Here is a 21,025-nt window from a genome sequence, read left to right as displayed (position 1 = left end):
CACATCCAGCAGCAATGAGACTGCTACTGGCCTAGGAGGCACTGAGGCTGCTGTGACCTCACAAGCACAGCCAGCAGGGGGCGCTGGAGACTAAACTATGAGGCACTGAGGCTGCTGTGACCTCACAAGCATAGCCAGCAGGGGACGCTGGACACTAACTTTTGGGGCCCTGAGTCTGCTGTGACCTCACAAGCACAGCCAGCAGCCATGAGCCTGACACTGGCCTAGGAGGCATTCAGGCTGCTGTGACCTCACAAGCACAACCAGCAGCCATGAGCCTGATACTGGCCTAGGAGGCACTGAGGCTGCTGTGACCTCACAAGCACAGCCAGCAGCCATGAGACTGCCCCTGGACTCACAGGCACTGAGGCTGCTGTGACCTGAGAAGCACAGCCAGCAGCCATGAGCATGGCACTATCCACAGAGTCACTGAGGCTGCTGTGACCTCAGAAGCACAGCCAGCAGCCATGAGCCTGATATTGGCAGAGGAGGCACTGGGGCTGCTGTGACCTCACAAGCACAGCCAGCAGGGGACGCTGGACACTAAGTTTTGAGGCACTGAGTCTGCTGTGACCTCACAAGCACAGCCAGCAGCCATGAGCCTGCCACAGGCCTAGGAGGCACTCAGGTTGCTGTGATGTCACAAGCACAGCCAGCAGCCATGAGCATGGCACTGGCCTAGGAGGCACTGAGGCTGCTGTGACCTCACAAGCACAGCCAGCAGCCATGAGCATGGCACTATCCACGGAGACACTGAGTCTGCTGCGACCTCACAAGCAGAGCCAGCAGGGGGCGCTGGACACCAACTTTTGAGGCACTGAGTCTGCTGTGACCTCACAAGCACAGCCAGCAGGGGACGCTGGACACTAAATTATGAAGCACTGAGGCTGATGTGACCTCACAATCACAGCCAGCAGCCATGAGCCTGCCACTGGCCAGAGAGGCACTGAGGCTGCTGTGACCTCACAAGCACAGCCAGCAGCCATGAGCCTGATACTGGCCTAGGAGGCACTGAGGCTGCTGTGACGTCACAATCACAGGCAGCAGCCATGAGCCTGCCACGGGCCTAGGAGGCACTCAGGCTGCTGTGACGTCACAAGCACAGCCAGCAGCCATGAGCATGGCACTGGCAGAGGAGGCACTGAGGCTGCTGTGACCTCACAAGCACAGCCAGCAGCCATGAGTCTGCCACTGGCCAGAGAGGCACTGAGGCTGCTGTGACCTCACAAGCACAGCCAGCAGCCATGAGCCTGATACTGGCCTAGGAGGCACTGAGGCTGCTGTGACGTCACAATGACAGTCAGCAGCCATGAGCCTGCCACTGGCCTAGGAGGCACTCAGGCTGCTGTGACCTCACAAGCACAGCCAGCATCCATGAGCATGGCACTGGCCTAGGAGGCTCTGGGGCTGCTGTGACCTCACAAGCAGAGCCAGCAGGGGACGCTGGACACTAACTTTTGGGGCCCTGAGTCTGCTGTGACCACCCAAGCACAGCCAGCAGCCATGAGCCTGACAATGGCCTAGGAGGCATTCAGGCTGCTGTGACCTCACAAGCACAACCAGCAGCCATGAGCCTGATACTGGCCTAGGAGGCACTGAGGCTGCTGTGACCTCACAAGCACAGCCAGCAGCCATGAGCCTGCCACTGGCCTAGGAGGCACTGAGGCTGCTGTGACCTCACAAGCACAGCCAGCAGCCATGAGCCTGATACTGGCCTCGGAGGCACTGAGGCTGCTGTGACCTCACAAGCACAGCCAGCAGCCATGAGCATGGCACGGGCCTAGGAGGCACTGAGTGTGCTGTGATCTCACAAGCACAGCCAGCAGGGGATGCTGGACACTAAACTATGAAACACTGAGGCTGATGTGACCTCACAAGCACATCCAGCAGCAATGAGACTGCCACTGCCAGAGGAGGCACTGAGGCTGCTGTGACGTCACAAGCACAGCCAGCAGCCATGAGCATGGCACTATCCACAGAGTCACTGAGGCTGCTGTGACCTCAGAAGCACAGCCAGCAGCCATGAGCCTGATATTGGCAGAGGAGGCAGTGGGGCTGCTGTGACCTCACAAGCACAGCCAGCAGGGGACGCTGGACACTAGGTTTTGAGGCACTGAGTCTGCTGTGACCTCACAAGCACAGCCAGCAGCCATGAGCCTGCCACTGGCCTAGGAGGCACTGAGGCTGCTGTGATGTCACAAGCACAGCCAGCAGCCATGAGCATGGCTCTGGCAGAGGAGGCACTGAGGCTGCTGTGACCTCACAAGCACAGCCAGCAGCCATGAGCCTGACACTGGCCTGGGAGGCAATGAGGCTGGTGTGACCTCACAAGCACAGCCAGCAGCCATGACCCTGGCACTGGCAGAGGAGGCACTGAGGCTGCTGTGACCTCACAAGCAGAGCCACCAGGGTGCGCTGGACACTAACCTATGAGGCACTGAGTCTGCTGTGACCAAACAAGCAGAGCCAGCAATGGACGCTGGACACTAAACTGTGAGGCACTGAGGCTGCTATAACCTCACAAGCACAGCCAGCAGCCATGAGCCTGCCACTGGCCGAGGAGGCATTCAGGCTGCTGTGACCTCACAAGCACAACCAGCAGCCATGAGACTGCCCCTGGACTCAGAGGCACTGAGGCTGCAGTGACCTCAGAAGCACAGCCAGCAGCCATGAGCCTGACAGTGGCAGAGGAGGCACTGGGGCTGCTGTGACCTCACAAGCACAGCCAGCAGGGAACGCTGAACACTAAGTTTTGAGGCACTGAGTCTGCTGTGACCTCACAAGCACAGCCAGCAGCCATGAGCCTGACACTGGCCTAGGAGGCACTGAGGCTGCTGTGACCTCACAAGCACAGCCAGCAGCCATGAGCCTGATACTGGCCTAGGAGGCACTGAGGCTGCTGTGACCTCACAAGCACAGCCAGCAGCCATGAGCATGGCACGGGCCTAGGAGGCACTGTGTCTGCTGTGACGTCACAAGCACAGCCAGCAGCCATGAGCCTGATATTGGCCTGGGAGGCACTGAGTCTGCTGTGACCTCACAAGCACAGCCAGCAGCCATGAGCCTGCCACAGGCCTAGGAGGCACTCAGGCTGCTGTAACCTCACAAGCACAGCCAGCATCCATGAGCATGGCACGGGCCTAGGAGGCACTGTGTCTGCTGTGATGTCACAAGCACAGCCAGCAGCCATGAGCCTGATATTGGCCTGGGAGGCACTGAGTCTGCTGTGACCTCACAAGCAGAGCCAGCAGGGGGCGCTGGACATTAACCTATGAGGCACTGAGTCTGCTGTGACCAAACAAGCAGAGGCAGCAATGGACGCTGGACACTAAACTGTGAGGCACTTAGGCTGCTATAACCTCACAAGCACAGCCAGCAGCCATGAGCCTGCCACTGGCCTCGGAGGCATTCAGGCCTCTGTGACCTCACAAGCACAGCGAGCAGCCATGAGCCTGATATTGGCCTGGGAGGCACTGAGTCTGCTGTGACCTCACAAGCACAGCCAGCAGGGGACGCTGGACACTAAACTATGAAGCACTGAGTCTGATGTGACCTCACAAGCACAGCCAGCAGCCATGAGCCTGCCACTGGCCTGGGAGGCACTGAGGCTGCTGTGACCTCACAAGCACAGCCAGCAGCCATGAGCCTGATACTGGCCTAGGAGGCACTGAGGCTGCTGTGACCTCACAAGCACAGCCAGCAGCCATGGGCATGGCACTGGCAGAGGAGGCACTGAGGCTGCTGTGACCTCACAAGCACAGCCAGCAGCCATGAGCCTGATACTGGCCTGTGAGGCACTGAGGCTGCTGTGACCTCACAAGCAGAGCCAGCAGCCATGAGCATGGCACTGGCAGAGGAGGCACTGAGGATGCTGTGACGTCACAATGACAGCCAGCAGCCATGAGCCTGCCACGGGCCTAGGAGGCACTCAGGCTGCTGTGACGTCACAAGCACAGCCAGCAGCCATGAGCCTGCCACAGGGCTAGGAGGCATTCAGGCTGCTGTGACCTCACAAGCACAGCCAGCAGCCATGAGACTGCCCCTGGACTCAGAGGCACTGAGGCTGCTGTGACCTGAGAAGCACAGCCAGCAGCCATGAGCATGGCACTATCCACAGAGTCACTGAGGCTGCTGTGACCTCAGAAGCACAGGCAGCAGCCATGAGCCTGACACTGGCAGAGGAGGCACTGGGGCTGCTGTGACCTCACAAGCACAGCCAGCAGGGGATGCTGGACACTAAGTATTGAGGCACTGAGGCTGCTGTGACCTCACAAGCACAGCCAGCAGCCATGAGCCTGCCACCGGCCTAGGAGGCACTCAGGCTGCTGTGACATCACAAGCACAGCCAGCAGCCATGAGCATGATACTGGCAGAGGAGGCACTGGGGCTGCTGTGACCTCACAAGCACAGCCAGCAGCCATGAGCATGGCACGGGCCTAGGAGGCACTGAGTGTGCTGTGATCTCACAAGCACAGCCAGCAGGGGATGCTGGACACTAAACTATGAAACACTGAGGCTGATGTGACCTCACAAGCACATCCAGCAGCAATGAGACTGCCACTGCCAGAGGAGGCACTGAGGCTGCTGTGACGTCACAAGCACAGCCAGCAGCCATGAGCCTGATACTGGCCTGTGAGGCACTGAGTCTGCTGTGACCTCACAAGCACAGCCAGCAGGGGGCGCTGGAGACTAAACTATGAGGCACTGAGGCTGCTGTGACCTCACAAGCACAGCCAGCAGGGTGCGCTGGACACTAACTTTTGGGGCCCTGAGTCTGCTGTGACCTCACAAGCACAGCCAGCAGCCATGAGCCTGACACTGGCCTAGGAGGCATTCAGGGTGCTGTGACCTCACAAGCACAACCAGCAGCCATGAGCCTGATACTGGCCTAGGAGGCACTGAGGCTGCTGTGACGTCACAAGCACAGCCAGCAGCCATGAGACTGCCCCTGGACTCACAGGCACTGAGGCTGCTGTGACCTGAGAAGCACAGCCAGCAGCCATGAGCATGGCACTATCCACAGAGTCACTGAGGCTGCCGTGACCTCAGAAGCACAGCCAGCAGCCATGAGCCTGACAGTGGCAGAGGAGGCACTGGGGCTGATGTGACCTCACAAGCACAGCCAGCAGGGAACGCTGAACACTAAGTTTTGAGGCACTGAGTCTGCTGTGACCTCACAAGCACAGCCAGCAGCCATGAGCCTGCCACTGGCCTAGGAGGCACTGAGGCTGCTGTGACGTCACAATCACAGCCAGCAGCCATGAGCCTGCCACGGGCCTAGGAGGCACTCAGGCTGCTGTGATGTCACCAGCACAGCCAGCAGCCATGAGCATGGCACTGGCAGAGGAGGCACTGAGGCTGCTGTGACCTCACAAGCACAACCAGCAGCCATGAGCCTGACACTAGCCTGTGAGGCACTGAGTCTGCTGTGACCTCACAAGCACAGCCAGCAGGGGGCGCTGGAGACTAAACTATGAGGCACTGAGGCTGCTGTGACCTCACAAGCACAGCCAGCAGGGTGCGCTGGACACTAATTTTTGGGGCCATGAGTCTGCTGTGACCTCACAAGCACAGCGAGCAGCCATGAGCCTGACACTGGCCTAGGAGGCATTCAGGCTGCTGTGACCTCACAAGCACAACCAGCAGCCATGAGCCTGATACTGGCCTAGGAGGCATTCAGGCTGCTGTGACCTCACAAGCACAGCCAGCAGCCATGAGACTGCCCCTGCACTCACAGGCACTGAGGCTGCTGTGACCTGAGAAGCACAGCCAGCAGCCATAAGCATGGCACTATCCACAGAGTCACTGAGGCTGCCGTGACCTCAGAAGCACAGCCAGCAGCCATGAGCCTGACAGTGGCAGAGGAGACACTGGGGCTGATATGACCTCACAAGCACAGCCAGCAGGGGACGCTGGACACTAAGTTTTGAGGCACTGAGTCTGCTGTGACCTCACAAGCACAGCCAGCAGCCATGAGCCTGCCACTGGCCTAGGAGGCACTGAGGCTGCTGTGACGTCACAATCACAGCCAGCAGCCATGAGCCTGCCACGGGCCTAGGAGGCACTCAGGCTGCTGTGATGTCACCAGCACAGCCAGCAGCCATGAGCATGGCACTGGCAGAGGAGGCACTGAGGCTGCTGTGACCTCACAAGCACAGCCAGCAGCCATGAGCCTGACACTGGCCTGGGAGGCAATGAGGCTGGTGTGACCTCACAAGCATAGCCAGCAGCCATGACCCTGGCACTGGCAGAGGAGGCACTGAGGCTGCTGTGACCTCACAAGCACAGCCAGCAGGGGCCGCTGGACACTAACCTATGAGGCACTGAGGCTGCTGTGACCTCACAAGCAGAGCCAGCAGGGGACGCTGGACACTAAACGATGAGGCACTGAGTCTGCTGTGACCTCACAAGCACAGCCAGCAGCCATGAGCCTGACACTGGCCGAGGAGGCATTCAGGCTGCTGTGACGTCACAAGCACAACCAGCAGCCATGAGACTGCCCCTGGACTCAGAGGCACTGAGGCTGCAGTGACCTCAGAAGCACAGCCAGCAGCCATGTGCCTGACAGTGGCAGAGGAGGCACTGGGGCTGCTGTGACCTCACAAGCACAGCCAGCAGGGGACGCTGGACACTAAGTTTTGAGGCACTGAGGCTGCTGTGACCTCACAAGCACAGCCAGCAGCCATGAGCCTGACACTGGCCTAGGAGGCACTGAGGCTGCTGTGAATTCACAAGCACAGCCAGCAGCCATGAGCCTGATACTGGCCTAGGAGGCACTGAGGCTGCTGTGACCTCACAAGCACAGCCAGCAGCCATGAGCATGGCACGGGCCTAGGAGGCACTGTGTCTGCTGTGATGTCACAAGCACAGCCAGCAGCCATGAGCCTGATATTGGCCTGGGAGGCACTGAGTCTGCTGTGACCTCACAAGCAGAGCCAGCAGGGGGCGCTGGACATTAACCTATGAGGCACTGAGTCTGCTGTGACCAAACAAGCAGAGCCAGCAATGGACGCTGGACACTAAACTGTGAGGCACTGAGGCTGCTATAACCTCACAAGCACAGCCAGCAGCCATGAGCCTGCCACTGGCCTCGGAGGCATTCAGGCCTCTGTGACCTCACAAGCACAGCCAGCAGCCATGAGACTGCCACTGGCCTAGGAGGAACTGAGGCTGCTGAGACCTCACAAGCACAGCCAGCATGCATTAGCATGGTACTATCCACGGAGACACTGAGTCTGCTGCGATCTCACAAGCAGAGCCAGCAGGGGGCGCTGGACACCAACTTTTGAGGCACTGAGTCTGCTGTGACCTCACAAGCACAGCCAGCAGGGGACGCTGGACACTAAACTATGAAGCACTGAGGCTGATGTGACCTCACAATCACAGCCAGCAGCCATGAGCCTGATACTGGCCTAGGAGGCACTGAGGCTGCTGTGACCTCACAAGCACAGCCAGCAGCCATGAGCCTGATACTGGCCTAGGAGGCACTGAGGCTGCTGTGACCTCACAAACACAGCCAGCAGCCATGAGCATGGCACTGGCAGAGGAGGCACTGAGGCTGCTGTGACGTCACAAGCACAGCCAGCAGCCATGAGCCTGCCACTGGCCTGAGAGGCACTGAGGCTGGTGTGACCTCAAAAGCACAGCCAGCAGCCATGAGCCTGATACTGGCGTAGGAGGAACTGAGGCTGCTGTGACCTCACAAACACAGCCAGCAGCCATGAGCATGGCACTGGCAGAGGAGGCACTGAGGCTGCTGTGACCTCACAAGCACAGCCAGCAGCCATGAGCCTGACACTGGCAGAGGAGGCATCCAGGTTTCTGTGACCTCAGAAGCACAGCCAGCAGCCATGAGCCTGATACTGGCCTAGGAGGCACTGAGGCTGCTGTGACCTCACAAGCACAGCCAGCAGGGGTCGCTGGACACTAAACTATGAAGCACTGAGGCTGATGTGACCTCACAAGCACATCCAGCAGCCATGAGACTGCCACTGGCAGAGGAGGCACTGAGGCTGCTGTGACGTCACAAGCACAGCCAGCAGCCATGAGCCTGATACTGGCCTGTGAGGCACTGAGTCTGCTGTGACCTCACAAGCACAGCAAGCAGGGGGCGCTGGAGACTAAACTATGAGGCACTGAGGCTGCTGTGACCTCACAAGCACAGCCAGCAGGGGACGCTGGACACTAATTTTTGGGGCCCTGAGTCTGCTGTGACCTCACAAGCACAGCCAGCAGCCATGAGCATGACACTGGCCTAGGAGGCATTCAGGCTGCTGTGACCTCACAAGCAGAGCCAGCAGGGGATGCTGGACACCAACTTTTGAGGCACTGAGTCTGCTGTGACCTCACAAGCACAGCCAGCAGGGGACGCTGGACACTAAACTATGAAGCACTGAGGCTGATGTGACCTCACAATCACAGCCAGCAGCCATGAGCCTGATACTGGCCTAGGAGGCCCTGAGGCTGCTGTGACCTCACAAGCACAGCCAGCAGCCATGAGCCTGATACTGGCCTAGGAGGCACTGAGGCTGCTGTGACCTCACAAACACAGCCAGCAGCCATGAGCATGGCACTGGCAGAGGAGGCACTGAGGCTGCTGTGACGTCACAAGCACAGCCAGCAGCCATGAGCCTGCCACTGGCCTGAGAGGCACTGAGGCTGGTGTGACCTCAAAAGCACAGCCAGCAGCCATGAGCCTGATACTGGCGTAGGAGGAACTGAGGCTGCTGTGACCTCACAAACACAGCCAGCAGCCATGAGCATGGCAGTGGCAGAGGAGGCACTGAGGCTGCTGTGACCTCACAAGCACAGCCAGCAGCCATGAGCCTGACACTGGCAGAGGAGGCATCCAGGTTTCTGTGACCTCAGAAGCACAGCCAGCAGCCATGAGCCTGATACTGGCCTAGGAGGCACTGAGGCTGCTGTGACCTCACAAGCACAGCCAGCAGGGGTCGCTGGACACTAAACTATGAAGCACTGAGGCTGATGTGACCTCACAAGCACATCCAGCAGCCATGAGACTGCCACTGGCAGAGGAGGCACTGAGGCTGCTGTGACGTCACAAGCACAGCCAGCAGCCATGAGCCTGATACTGGCCTGTGAGGCACTGAGTCTGCTGTGACCTCACAAGCACAGCAAGCAGGGGGCGCTGGAGACTAAACTATGAGGCACTGAGGCTGCTGTGACCTCACAAGCACAGCCAGCAGGGGACGCTGGACACTAATTTTTGGGGCCCTGAGTCTGCTGTGACCTCACAAGCACAGCCAGCAGCCATGAGCATGACACTGGCCTAGGAGGCATTCAGGCTGCTGTGACCTCACAAGCAGAGCCAGCAGGGGATGCTGGAAACTAAACTATGAGGCACTGAGGCTGCTGTGACCTCACAAGCACAGCCAGCAGCCATGAGACTGCCCCTGGACTCACAGGCACTGAGGCTGCTGTGACCTGAGAAGCACAGCCAGCAGCCATGAGCCTGACAGTGGCAGAGGAGGCACTGGGGCTGCTGTGACCTCACAAGCACAGCCAGCAGGGGACGCTGGACACTAACTTTTGAGGCACTGAGTCTGCTGTGACCTCACAAGCACAGCCAGCAGCCATGAACCTGCCACTGGCCTAGGAGGCACTGAGGCTGCTGTGACGTCACAATCACAGCCAGCAGCCATGAGCCTGCCACGGGCCTAGCAGGCACTGAGGCTGCTGTGACGTCACAAGCACAACCAGCAGCCATGAGCCTGCCACTGGCCTAGGAGGCACTCAGGCTGCTGTGACCTCACAAGCACAGCCAGCAGCCATGAGCATGGCACTGGCAGAGGAGGAACTGAGGCTGCTGTGACCTCACAAGCACAGCCAGCAGCCATGAGCCTGACACTGGCCTGGGAGGCAATGAGGCTGGTGTGACCTCACAAGCACAGCCAGCAGCCATGACCCTGGCACTGGCAGAGGAGGCACTGAGGCTGCTGTGACCTCACAAGCACAGCCAGCAGCCATGAGACTGCCCCTGGACTCACAGGCACTGAGGCTGCTGTGACCTGAGAAGCACAGCCAGCAGCCATGAGCATGGCACTGGCAGAGGAGGCACTGAGGCTGCTGTGACGTCACAAGCACAGCCAGCAGCCATGAGCCTGATACTGGCCTGAGAGGCACTGAGGCTGCTGTGACGTCACAAGCACAGCCAGCAGGGGGGGCTGCACACTAACTTATGAGGCACTGAGGCTGCTGTGACCTCACAAGCACAGCCAGCAGCCATGAGCCTGATACTGGCAGAGGAGGCACTGGGCCTGCTGTGACCTCACAAGCACAGCCAGCAGCCATGAGCATGGCACTGGCAGAGGAGGCACTGAGGCTGCTGTGACATCACAATGACAGCCAGCAGCCATGAGCCTGCCACGGGCCTAGGAGGCACTGAGCCTGCTGTGACGTCACAAGCACAGCCAGCAGCCATGAGCATGGCACTGGCAGAGGAGGTACTGGGGCACCTGTGACCTCAGAAGCACAGCCAGCAGCCATGAGGCTCTTACTGGCCTGGGAGGCACTGAGGCTGCTGTGACCTCATAGGTAGAGCCAGCAGCCATGAGCCTGAAACTGGCCTGGGAGGCACTGAGGCTGCTGTGACCTCACAAGCACAGCCAGCAGCCATGAGCATGGCACTGGCAGAGCAGGAACTGAGCTGCTGTGACCTCACAAGCACAGCCAGCAGCCATGAGCCTGCCACTGGCCTAGGAGGCATTCAGGCTTCTGTGACCTCAGAAGCACAGCCAGCAGCCATGAGCCTGACACTGCTCTAGGAGGCATTCAGGCTGCTGAGCCCTCACAAGCACAGCCAGCAGCCATGAGCATGATACTGGCCTAAGAGGCACTGAGGCTGCTGTGACCTCACAAGCACAGCCAATAGGTGGCGCAGCACACTAACTTTTGAGGCACTGAGTCTGCTGTGATCTCACAAGCAGAGCCAGCAGGGGACGCTGGACACTAATCTATGAGGCACTGAGGCTGCTGTGACCTCACAAGCACAGCCAGCAGCCATGAGCCTGCCACTGGCCTGGGAGGCACTGAGGCTGCTCTGACCTCACAAGCACAGCCAGCAGCCATGAGCCTGATACTGGCCTAGGAGGCACTCAGGCTGCTGTGACCTCACAAGCAGAGCCAGCAGGGGACGCTGGACACTAAACTATGAGGCACTGAGGCTGCTGTGACCTCACAAGCACAGCCAGCAGCCATGAGACTGCCACTGGCCTGAGAGGCACTGAGGCTGCTGTGACCTCACAAGCACAGCCAGCAGCCATGAGCATGGCACTATCCACGGAGACACTGAGGCTGCTCTGACCTCACAAGCAGAGCCACCAGGGGGCACTGGACACTAACCTATGAGGCAGTGAGTCTGCTGTGACCTCACAAGTACAGCCAGCAGGGGACGCTGGACACTAATCTATGAAGCACTGAGGCTGATGTGACCTCACAATCCCAGCCAGCAGCCATGAGCCTGCCACTGGCAGAGGAGGCACTGAGCCTGCTGTGACCTCAGAAGCACAGCCAGCAGCCATGAGCCTGATACTGGCCTAGGAGGCATTCAGGCTGCTGTGACCTCACAAGCACAGCCAGCAGCCATGAGCATGGCACTGGCAGAGGAGGCACTGAGGCTGCTGTGACGTCACAAGCACAGCCAGCAGCCATGAGCCTGATACTGGCCTGTGAGGCACTGAGGCTGCTGTGACCTCACAAGCACAGCAAGAAGGGGGCACTGGAGACTAACCTAGGAGGCACTGAGTCCGCGGTGACCTCACAAGCACAGCCAGCAGCCATGAGCCTGCCACTGGCCTAGGAGGCAATCAGGCTGCTGTGACCTCACAAGCACAACCAGCAGCCAGGAGCCTGATATTGGCCTCAGAGGCACTCAGTCTGCTGTGACCTCACAAGCACAGCCAGCAGCCATGAGCCTGACACTGGCAGAGGAGGCACTGAGTCTGCTGTCACCTCACAAGCACAGCCAGCAGCCATGAGCCTGATACTGGCCTAGGAGGCACTGAGGCTGCTCTGACCTCACAAGCACAACCAGCAGCCATGAGAAGGCCACTGGCCTGTGAGGTACTGAGGCTGGTGTGACCTCACAAGCACAGCCAGCAGCCATGAACCTGACACTGGCCTAGGAGGCACTCAGGCTGCTGTGACGTCACAAGCACAGCCAGCAGACATGAGCATGGCACTGGCCTAGGAGGCACTGAGGCTGCTGTCACCTCACAAGCACAGCCAGCAGCCATGAGCATGGCAGTGGCAGAGGAGGCACTGAGGCTGTTGTGACGTCAAAAGCACAGGCAGCAGCCATGACCCTGACACTGGCCTAGGAGGCACTGAGGCTGCTGTGACCTCACAAGCACAGCCAGCAGGGGACGCTGGACACTAAACTATGAGGCACTGAGTCTGCTGTGACCTCACAAGCAGAGCCAGCAGGGGACGCTGGACACTAAACTATGAGGCACTGAGGCTGTTGTGACCTCACAAGCACAGCCAGCAGCCATGAGCCTGCCACTGGCCTAGGGGGCACTCAGGCGTCTGTGAGCTCTGAAGCACAGCCAGTAGCCATGAGCCTGATACTGGCCTAGGAGGCACTGAGGCTGCTGTGACCTCACAAGCACAGCCAGTAGCCATGAGACTGCCACTGGCCTGAGATGCACTGAGGCTGCTGTGACGTCACAAGCACAGCCAGCAGGGGGCGCTGGACACTAACCTACGAGGCAGTGAGTCTGCTGTGACCTCACAAGCAGAGCCAGCAGGGGACGGTGGACACTAAACTATGAAGCACTGAGGCTGCTGTGACCTCAGAAGCACAGCCAGTAGGGGGCGCTGCACACTAGCTTTTGAGTCACTGAGTCTGCTGTGACCTCACAAGCAGAGCCAGCAGGGGACGCTGGACACTAAACTATGAGGCACTGAGGCTGCTGTGACCTCACAAGCACAGCCAGCAGCCATGAGCCTGCCACTGGCCTCAGAGGCACTGAGGCTGCTGTGACCTCACAAGCACAGCCAGCAGCCATGACCCTGACACTGGTCTAGGAAGCATTCAGGCTCCTGTGACCTCACAAGCACAGCCAGCAGCCATGAGCCTGATATTGGCAGAGGAGGCACTGAGTCTGCTCTGACATCACAAGCAGAGCCAGCAGGGGACGCTGGACACTAAACTATGAGGCACTGAGGCTGCTGTGACCTCACAAGCACAGCCAGCAGCCATGAGCATGGCAGTGGCAGAGGAGGCACTGAGGCTGCTGTGACCTCACAAGCACAGCCAGCAGCCATGAGCCTGATACTGGCCTGTGAGGCACTGAGGTTGCTGTGACCTCACAAGCACAACCAGCAGCCATGAGACTGCCACTGGCTTGAGAGGCACTGAGTCTGCTGTGACCTCACAAGCACAGCCAGCAGCCATGAGCATGGCACTATCCACGGAGACACTGAGGCTGCTGTGACCTCACAAGCAGAGCCAGCAGCCATGAGCCTGCCACTGGCCTAGGAGGCATTCAGGCTGCTGTGACCTCACAAGCACAGCCAGCAGCCATGAGCCTGATACTGGCCTAGGAGGCACTGAGGCTGCTGTGACCTCACAAGCACAGCCAGCAGCCATGAGCATGGCAGTGGCAGAGGAGGCACTGAGGCTGCTGTGACGTCAAAAGCACAGGCAGCAGCCATGAGCCTGACACTGGCCTGTGAGGCACTGAGTCTGCTGTGACCTCGCAAGCACAGCCAGCAGGGGGGACTGGACACTAACCTATGCGGCACTGAGTCTGCTGTGACCTCACAAGCACAGCCAGCAGCGGGCGGTGGACACCAACCTATGAGGCACTGAGTCTGCTGTGACCTCACAAGCACAGCCAGCAGCCATGAGCCTGATACTGGCCTAGGAGGCACTGAGGCTGCTGTGACCTCACAAGCACAGCTAGCAGCCATGAGCATGGCAGTGGCAGAGGAGGCACTGAGGCTGCTGTGACGTCACAAGCACAGCCAGCAGCCATGAGCCTGCCACTGACCTAGGAGGCATTCAGGCTGCTGTGACCTCACAAGCACAGCCAGCAACCATGAGCATGGCACTGTCCACGGAGACACTGAGGCTGGTGTGACCTCACAAGCACGGCCAGCAGCCATGAGCCTGCCACTTGCCTAGGAGGCCTCAGGCTGCTGTGACGTCACAAGCACATCCAGCAGCCATGAGCATGGCACTGGCAGAGGAGGCACTGAGGCTGCTGTGACCTCACAAGCACAGCCAGTATGGGGCCATGGACGCTAACAAGCACAGCCAGCAGCCATGAGCATGGCACTGTCCACGGAGACACTGAGTCTGCTGTGACCTCACAAGCACGGCCAGCAGCCATGAGCCTGCCACTTGCCTGGGAGGCCTCAGGCGACTGTGACGTCACAAGCACATCCAGCAGCCATGAGCATGGCACTGGCAGAGGAGGCACTGAGGCTGCTGTGACCTCACAAGCACAGCCAGTAGCGGGCCATGGACGCTAACCTATGAGGTACTGAGGCTGCTGTGACCTCACAAGCACAGCCAGCAGGGGACGCTGGACACTAAACGATGAGGCACTGAGGCTGCTGTGACCTCACAAGCACAGCCAGCAGCCATGAGCCTGCCACTGGCCTAGGAGGCATTCAGGCTGCTGTGACCTCACAAGCACAGCCAGCAGCCATGAGCATGGCACCATCCACGGAGACACTGAGGCTGCTGTGACGTCACAAGCACAGCCAGCAGCCATGAGCCTGATACTGGCCTATGAGGCACTGAGTCTGCTGGGACCTCACAAGCACAGCCAGCAGGGGGCGCTGCACACTAACCTATGAGTCACTGAGGCTGCTGTGACCTCAGAAGCAGAGCTAGCAGGGGATGCTGGACACTAAACTATGAAGCACTGAGGCTGCTGTGCCCTCACAATCACAGCCAGCAGCCATGAGCCTGCCACTGGCCTGGGAGGCACTGAGGCTGCTGTGACCTCAGAAGCACAGCCAGCAGCCATGAGCCTGACACTGGCCTAGGAGGCACTGAAGCTGCTCTGACCTCACAAGCACAGCCAGCAGCCATGAGCATGGCAGTGGCAGAGGAGGCACTGAGGCTGCTGTGACGTCACAAGCACAGCCAGCAGCCATGAGCCTGATACTGGCCTGTGATGCACTGAGGCTGCTGTGACCTCACAAGCACAGCCAGCAGCCATGAGCCTGCCACTGGCCTAGGAGGCATTCAGGTTTCTGTGACCTCAGAAGCACAGCCAGCAGCCATGAGCCTGCCACTGGCCTAGGAGGCATTCAGGCTGCTGTGACCTCACAAGCACAACCAGCAGCCAGGAGCCTGATATTGGCCTCAGAGGCACTGAGGCTGCTGTGACCTCACAAGCACAGCCAGCAGGGGACGCTGGACACTAAGTTTTGAGGGACTGAGGCTGCTGTGACCTCACAATCACAGCCAGCAGCCATGAGCCTGCCAATGGCCTAGGAGGCACTGAGGCTGCTGTCACCTCACAAGCACAGCCAGCAGCCATGAGCCTGATACTGGCCTAGGAGGCACTGAGGCTGCTGTGACCTCACAAGCACAACCAGCAGTCATGAGAAGGCCACTGGCCTGTGAGGTACTGAGGCTGGTGTGACCTCACAAGCACAGCCAGCAGCCATGAGCCTGACACTGGCCTAGGAGGCACTCAGGCTGCTGTGACGTCACAAGCACAGCCAGCAGACATGAGCATGGCACTGGCCTAGGAGGCACTGAGGCTGCTGTCACCTCACAAGCACAGCCAGCAGCCATGAGCCTGATACTGGCCTAGGAGGCACTGAGGCTGCTGTGACCTCACAAGCACAACCAGCAGCCATGAGAAGGCCGCTGGCCTGTGAGGTACTGAGGCTGGTGTGACCTCACAAGCACAGCCAGCAGCCATGAGGCTGACACTGGCCTAGGAGACACTCAGGCTGCTGTGACGTCACAAGCACAGCCAGCAGACATGAGCATAGCACTGGCAGAGGAGGCACTGAGGCTGCTGTGACCTCACAAGCACAGCCAGTAGGGGGCCATGGACGCTAAACTATGAGGTACTGAGGCTGCTGTGACCTCACAAGCACAGCCAGCAGGGGACGCTGGACACTAAACTATGAGGCACTGAGGCTGCTGTGACCTCACAAGCAGAGCCAGCAGGGGACGCTGGACACTAATCTATGAGGCACTGAGGCTGTTGTGACCTCACAAGCACAGCCAGCAGCCATGAGCCTGCCACTGGCCTAGGGGGCATTCACGCGTCTGTGAGCTCTGAAGCACAGCCAGTAGCCATGAGCCTGATACTGGCCTAGGAGGCACTGAGGCTGCTGTGACCTCACAAGCACAGCCAGTAGCCATGAGACTGCCACTGGCCTGAGATGCACTGAGGCTGCTGTGACGTCACAAGCACAGCCAGCAGCCATGAGCATGGCACTATCCACGGAGAAACTGAGGCTGCTGTGACCTCACAAGCACAGCCAGCAGGGGGCGCTGGACACTTACCTACGAGGCAGTGAGTCTGCTGTGACCTCACAAGCAGAGCCAGCAGGGGACGGTGGACACTAAACTATGAAGCACTGAGGCTGCTGTGACCTCAGAAGCACAGCCAGTAGGGGGCGCTGCACACTAGCTTTTGAGTCACTGAGTCTGCTGTGACCTCACAAGCAGAGCCAGCAGGGGACGCTGGACACTAAACTATGAGGCACTGAGGCTGCTGTGACCTCACAAGCACAGCCAGCAGCCATGAGCCTGCCACTGGCCTCAGAGGCATTGAGGCTGCTGTGACCTCACAAGCACAGCCAGCAGCCATGACCCTGACACTGGTCTAGGAAGCATTCAGGCTCCTGTGACCTCACAAGCACAGCCAGCAGCCATGAGCCTGATATTGGCAGAGGAGGCACTGAGTCTGCTCTGACATCACAAGCAGAGCCAGCAGGGGACGCTGGACACTAAACTATGAGGCACTGAGGCTGCTGTGACCTCACAAGCACAGCCAGCAGCCATGAGCATGGCAGTGGCAGAGGAGGCACTGAGGCTGCTGTGACCTCACAAGCACAGCCAGCAGCCATGAGCCTGATACTGGCCTGTGAGGCACTGAGGTTGCTGTGACCTCACAAGCACAACCAGCAGCCATGAGACTGCCACTGGCCTGAGAGGCACTGAGTCTGCTGTGACCTCACAAGCACAGCCAGCAGCCATGAGCATGGCACTATCCACGGAGACACTGAGGCTGCTGTGACCTCACAAGCAGAGCCAGCAGCCATGAGCCTGCCACTGGCCTAGGAGGCATTCAGGCTTCTGTGACCTCAGAAGCACAGCCAGCAGCCATGAGCCTGATACTGGCCTAGGAGGCACTGAGCCTGCTGTGACCTCACAAGCACAGCCAGCAGCCATGAGCATGGCAGTGGCAGAGGAGGCACTGAGGCTGCTGTGACGTCAAAAGCACAGGCAGCAGCCATGACCCTGGCACTGGCCTGTGAGGCACTGAGTCTGCTGTGACCTCACAAGCACAGCCAGTAGGGGGCGCTGCACACTAGCTTTTGAGGCACTGAGGCTGCTGTGACCTCACAAGCACAGCCAGCAGCCATGAGCATGGCACCATCCACGGAGACACTGAGGCTGCTGTGACCTCACAAGCACAGCCAGCAGCCATGAGCCTGATACTGGCCTAGGAGGCACTGAGGCTGCTGTGACCTCACAAGCACAGCCAGCAGCCATGAGCCTACCACTGGCCTAGGAGGCATTCAGGCTGCTGTGACTTCACAAGCACAGCCAGCAGCCATGAGTCTGATACTGGCCTGTGAGGCACTGAGGCTGCTGTGACCTCACAAGCACAGCCAGCAGGGGGGACTGGACACTAACCTATGCGGCACTGAGTCTGCTGTGACCTCACAAGCACAGCCAGCAGCGGGCGGTGGACACCAACCTATGAGGCACTGAGGCTGCTGTGACCTCACAAGCACAGCTAGCAGCCATGACCATGGCAGTGGCAGGGGAGGCACTGAGGCTGCTGTGACCTCACAAGCACAGCCAGCAGCCATGAGCATGGCACTGTCCACGGAGACACTGAGGCTGGTGTGACCTCAAAAGCACGGCCAGCAGCCATGAGCCTGCCACTTGCCTAGGAGGCCTCAGGCTGCTGTGACGTCACAAGCCCATCCAGCAGCCATGAGCATGGCACTGGCAGAGGAGGCACTGAGGATGCTGTGACCTCACAAGCACAGCCAGTAGGGGGCCATGGACGCTAACAAGCACAGCCAGCAGCCATGAGCATGGCACTGTCCACGGAGACACTGAGTCTGCTGTGACCTCACAAGCACGGCCAGCAGCTATGAGCCTGCCACTTGCCTAGGAGGCCTCAGGCTACTGTGACGTCACAAGCACACCCAGCAGCCATGAGCATGGCACTGGCAGAGGAGGCACTGAGGCTGCTGTGACCTCACAAGCACAGCCAGTAGCGGGCCATGGACGCTAACCTATGAGGTACTGAGGCTGCTGTGACCTCACAAGCACAGCCAGCAGGGGACGCTGGACACTAAACTATGAGGCACTGAGGCTGCTGTGACCTCACAAGCAGAGCCAGCAGGGGGCGCTGCACACTAACCTATGAGGCACTGAGGCTGCTGTGACCTCACAAGCAGAGCCAGCAGGGCACGCTGGACACTAAACTATGAAGCACTCAGGCTGATGTGACCTCACAATCACAGCCAGCAGCCATGAGCCTGACACTGTCCTAGGAGGCACTGAGGCTGCTGTGACCTCAGAAGCACAGCCAGCAGCCATGAGCCTGATACTGGCCTAGGAGGCACTGAGGCTGATGTGACCTCACAAGCACAGCCAGGAGCTAGCAGCCTGCCACTGGCCTAGGAGGCATTCAGGTTTCTGTGACCTCAGAAGCACAGCCAGCAGCCATGAGCCTGATACTGGCCTAGGAGGCACTGAGGCTGCTGTGACCTCAAAAGCACAGCCAGCAGCCATGAGCATGGCAGTGGCAGAGGAGGCACTGAGGCTGCTGTGACGTCAAAAGCACAGGCAGCAGCCATGAGCCTGACACTGGCCTGTGAGGCACTGAGTCTGCTGTGACCTCACAAGCAGAGCCAGCAGGGGGCGCTGCACACTAACCTATGAGGCACTGAGGCTGCTGTGACCTCACAAGCAGAGCCAGCAGGGGACACTGGACACTAACCTAGGAGGCACTGAGGCTGCTGTGACCTCAGAAGCACAGCCAGCAGCCCTGACCCTGACACTGGTCTAGGAGGCATTCAGGCTGCTGTGACCTCACAAGCACAGCCTGCAGGGGACGCTGGACACTAAACTATGAGGCACTGAGGCTGCTGTGACCTCACAAGCAGAGCCAGCAGGGGACGCTGGACACTAAACTATGAGGCACTGAGGCTGCTGTGACCTCACAAGCACAGCCAGCAGCCATGAGCCTGCCACTGGCCTGTGAGGCACTGAGTCTGCTGTGACCTCACAAGCACAGCCAGCAGGGGGCGCTGGACACTAACCTATGAGGCCCTGAGGCTGCTGTGACCTCACAAGCAGAGCCAGCAGGGGACGCTGGACACTAAACTATGAAGCACTGAGGCTGATGTGACCTCACAATCACAGCCAGCAGCCATGAGCCTGACACTGGCCTAGGAGGCACTGAGGCTGCTGTGACCTCAGAAGCACAGCCAGCAGCCATGAGCCTGATACTGGCCTAGGAGGCACTGAGGCTGCTGTGACCTCACAAGCACAGCCAGCAGCCATGAGCATGGCAGTGGCAGAGGAGGCACTGAGGCTGCTGTGACGTCACAAGCACAGGCAGCAGCCATGAGCCTGACACTGGCCTGGGAGGCAATGAGTCTGCTGTGACCTCACAGGCACAGCCAGCAGGGGGCGCTGCACACTAACCTATGGGGCACTGAGGCTGCTGTGACCTCACAAGCAGAGCCAGCAGGGGACACTGGACACTAATCTAGGAGGCACTGAGGCTGATGTGACGTCACAAGCACAGCCAGCAGCCATGAGCCTGATACTGGCCTGTGAGGCACTGAGGCTGGTGTGAGCTCACAAGCACAGCCAGCAGGGGGCACTGGACACTAACTTATGAGGCACTGAGTCTGCTGTGACCTCACAAGCACAGCCAGCAGCCATGAGCCTGACACTGGCCTAGGAGGCATTCAGGCTGCTGTGACCTCACAAGCACAGCCAGCAGCCATGAGCCTGCCACTGGCCTGTGAGGCACTGAGTCTGCTGTGACCTCACAAGCACAGCCAGCAGGGGGCGCTGCACACTAACCTATGAGGCACTGAGGCTGCTGTGACCTCACAAGCAGAGCCAGCAGGGGACGCTGGACACTAAACTATGAAGCACTCAGGCTGATGTGACCTCACAATCACAGCCAGCAGCCATGACCCTGACACTGTCCTAGGAGGCACTGAGGCTGCTGTGACCTCAGAAGCACAGCCAGCAGCCATGAGCCTGATACTGGCCTAGGAGGCACTGAGGCTGATGTGACCTCACAAGCACAGCCAGGAGCCAGCAGCCTGCCACTGGCCTAGGAGGCATTCAGGTTTCTGTGACCTCAGAAGCACAGCCAGCAGCCATGAGCCTGATACTGGCCTAGGAGGCACTGAGGCTGCTGTGACCTCAAAAGCACAGCCAGCAGCCATGAGCATGGCAGTGGCAGAGGAGGCACTGAGGCTGCTGTGACGTCAAAAGCACAGGCAGCAGCCATGAGCCTGACACTGGCCTGTGAGGCACTGAGTCTGCTGTGACCTCACAAGCAGAGCCAGCAGGGGGCGCTGCACACTAACCTATGAGGCACTGAGGCTGCTGTGACCTCACAAGCAGAGCCAGCAGGGGACACTGGACACTAACCTAGGAGGCACTGAGGCTGCTGTGACCTCACAAGCACAGCCAGCAGCCCTGACCCTGACACTGGTCTAGGAGGCATTCAGGCTGCTGTGGCCTCACAAGCACAGCCTGCAGGGGACGCTGGGCACTAAACTATGAGGCACTGAGGCTGCTGTGACC

Source organism: Dromaius novaehollandiae, chromosome 19 (genome assembly GCF_036370855.1).
Source record: "Dromaius novaehollandiae isolate bDroNov1 chromosome 19, bDroNov1.hap1, whole genome shotgun sequence".
NCBI lineage: Eukaryota > Metazoa > Chordata > Aves > Casuariiformes > Dromaiidae > Dromaius > Dromaius novaehollandiae.
This window is presented reverse-complemented; position numbering follows the sequence as displayed.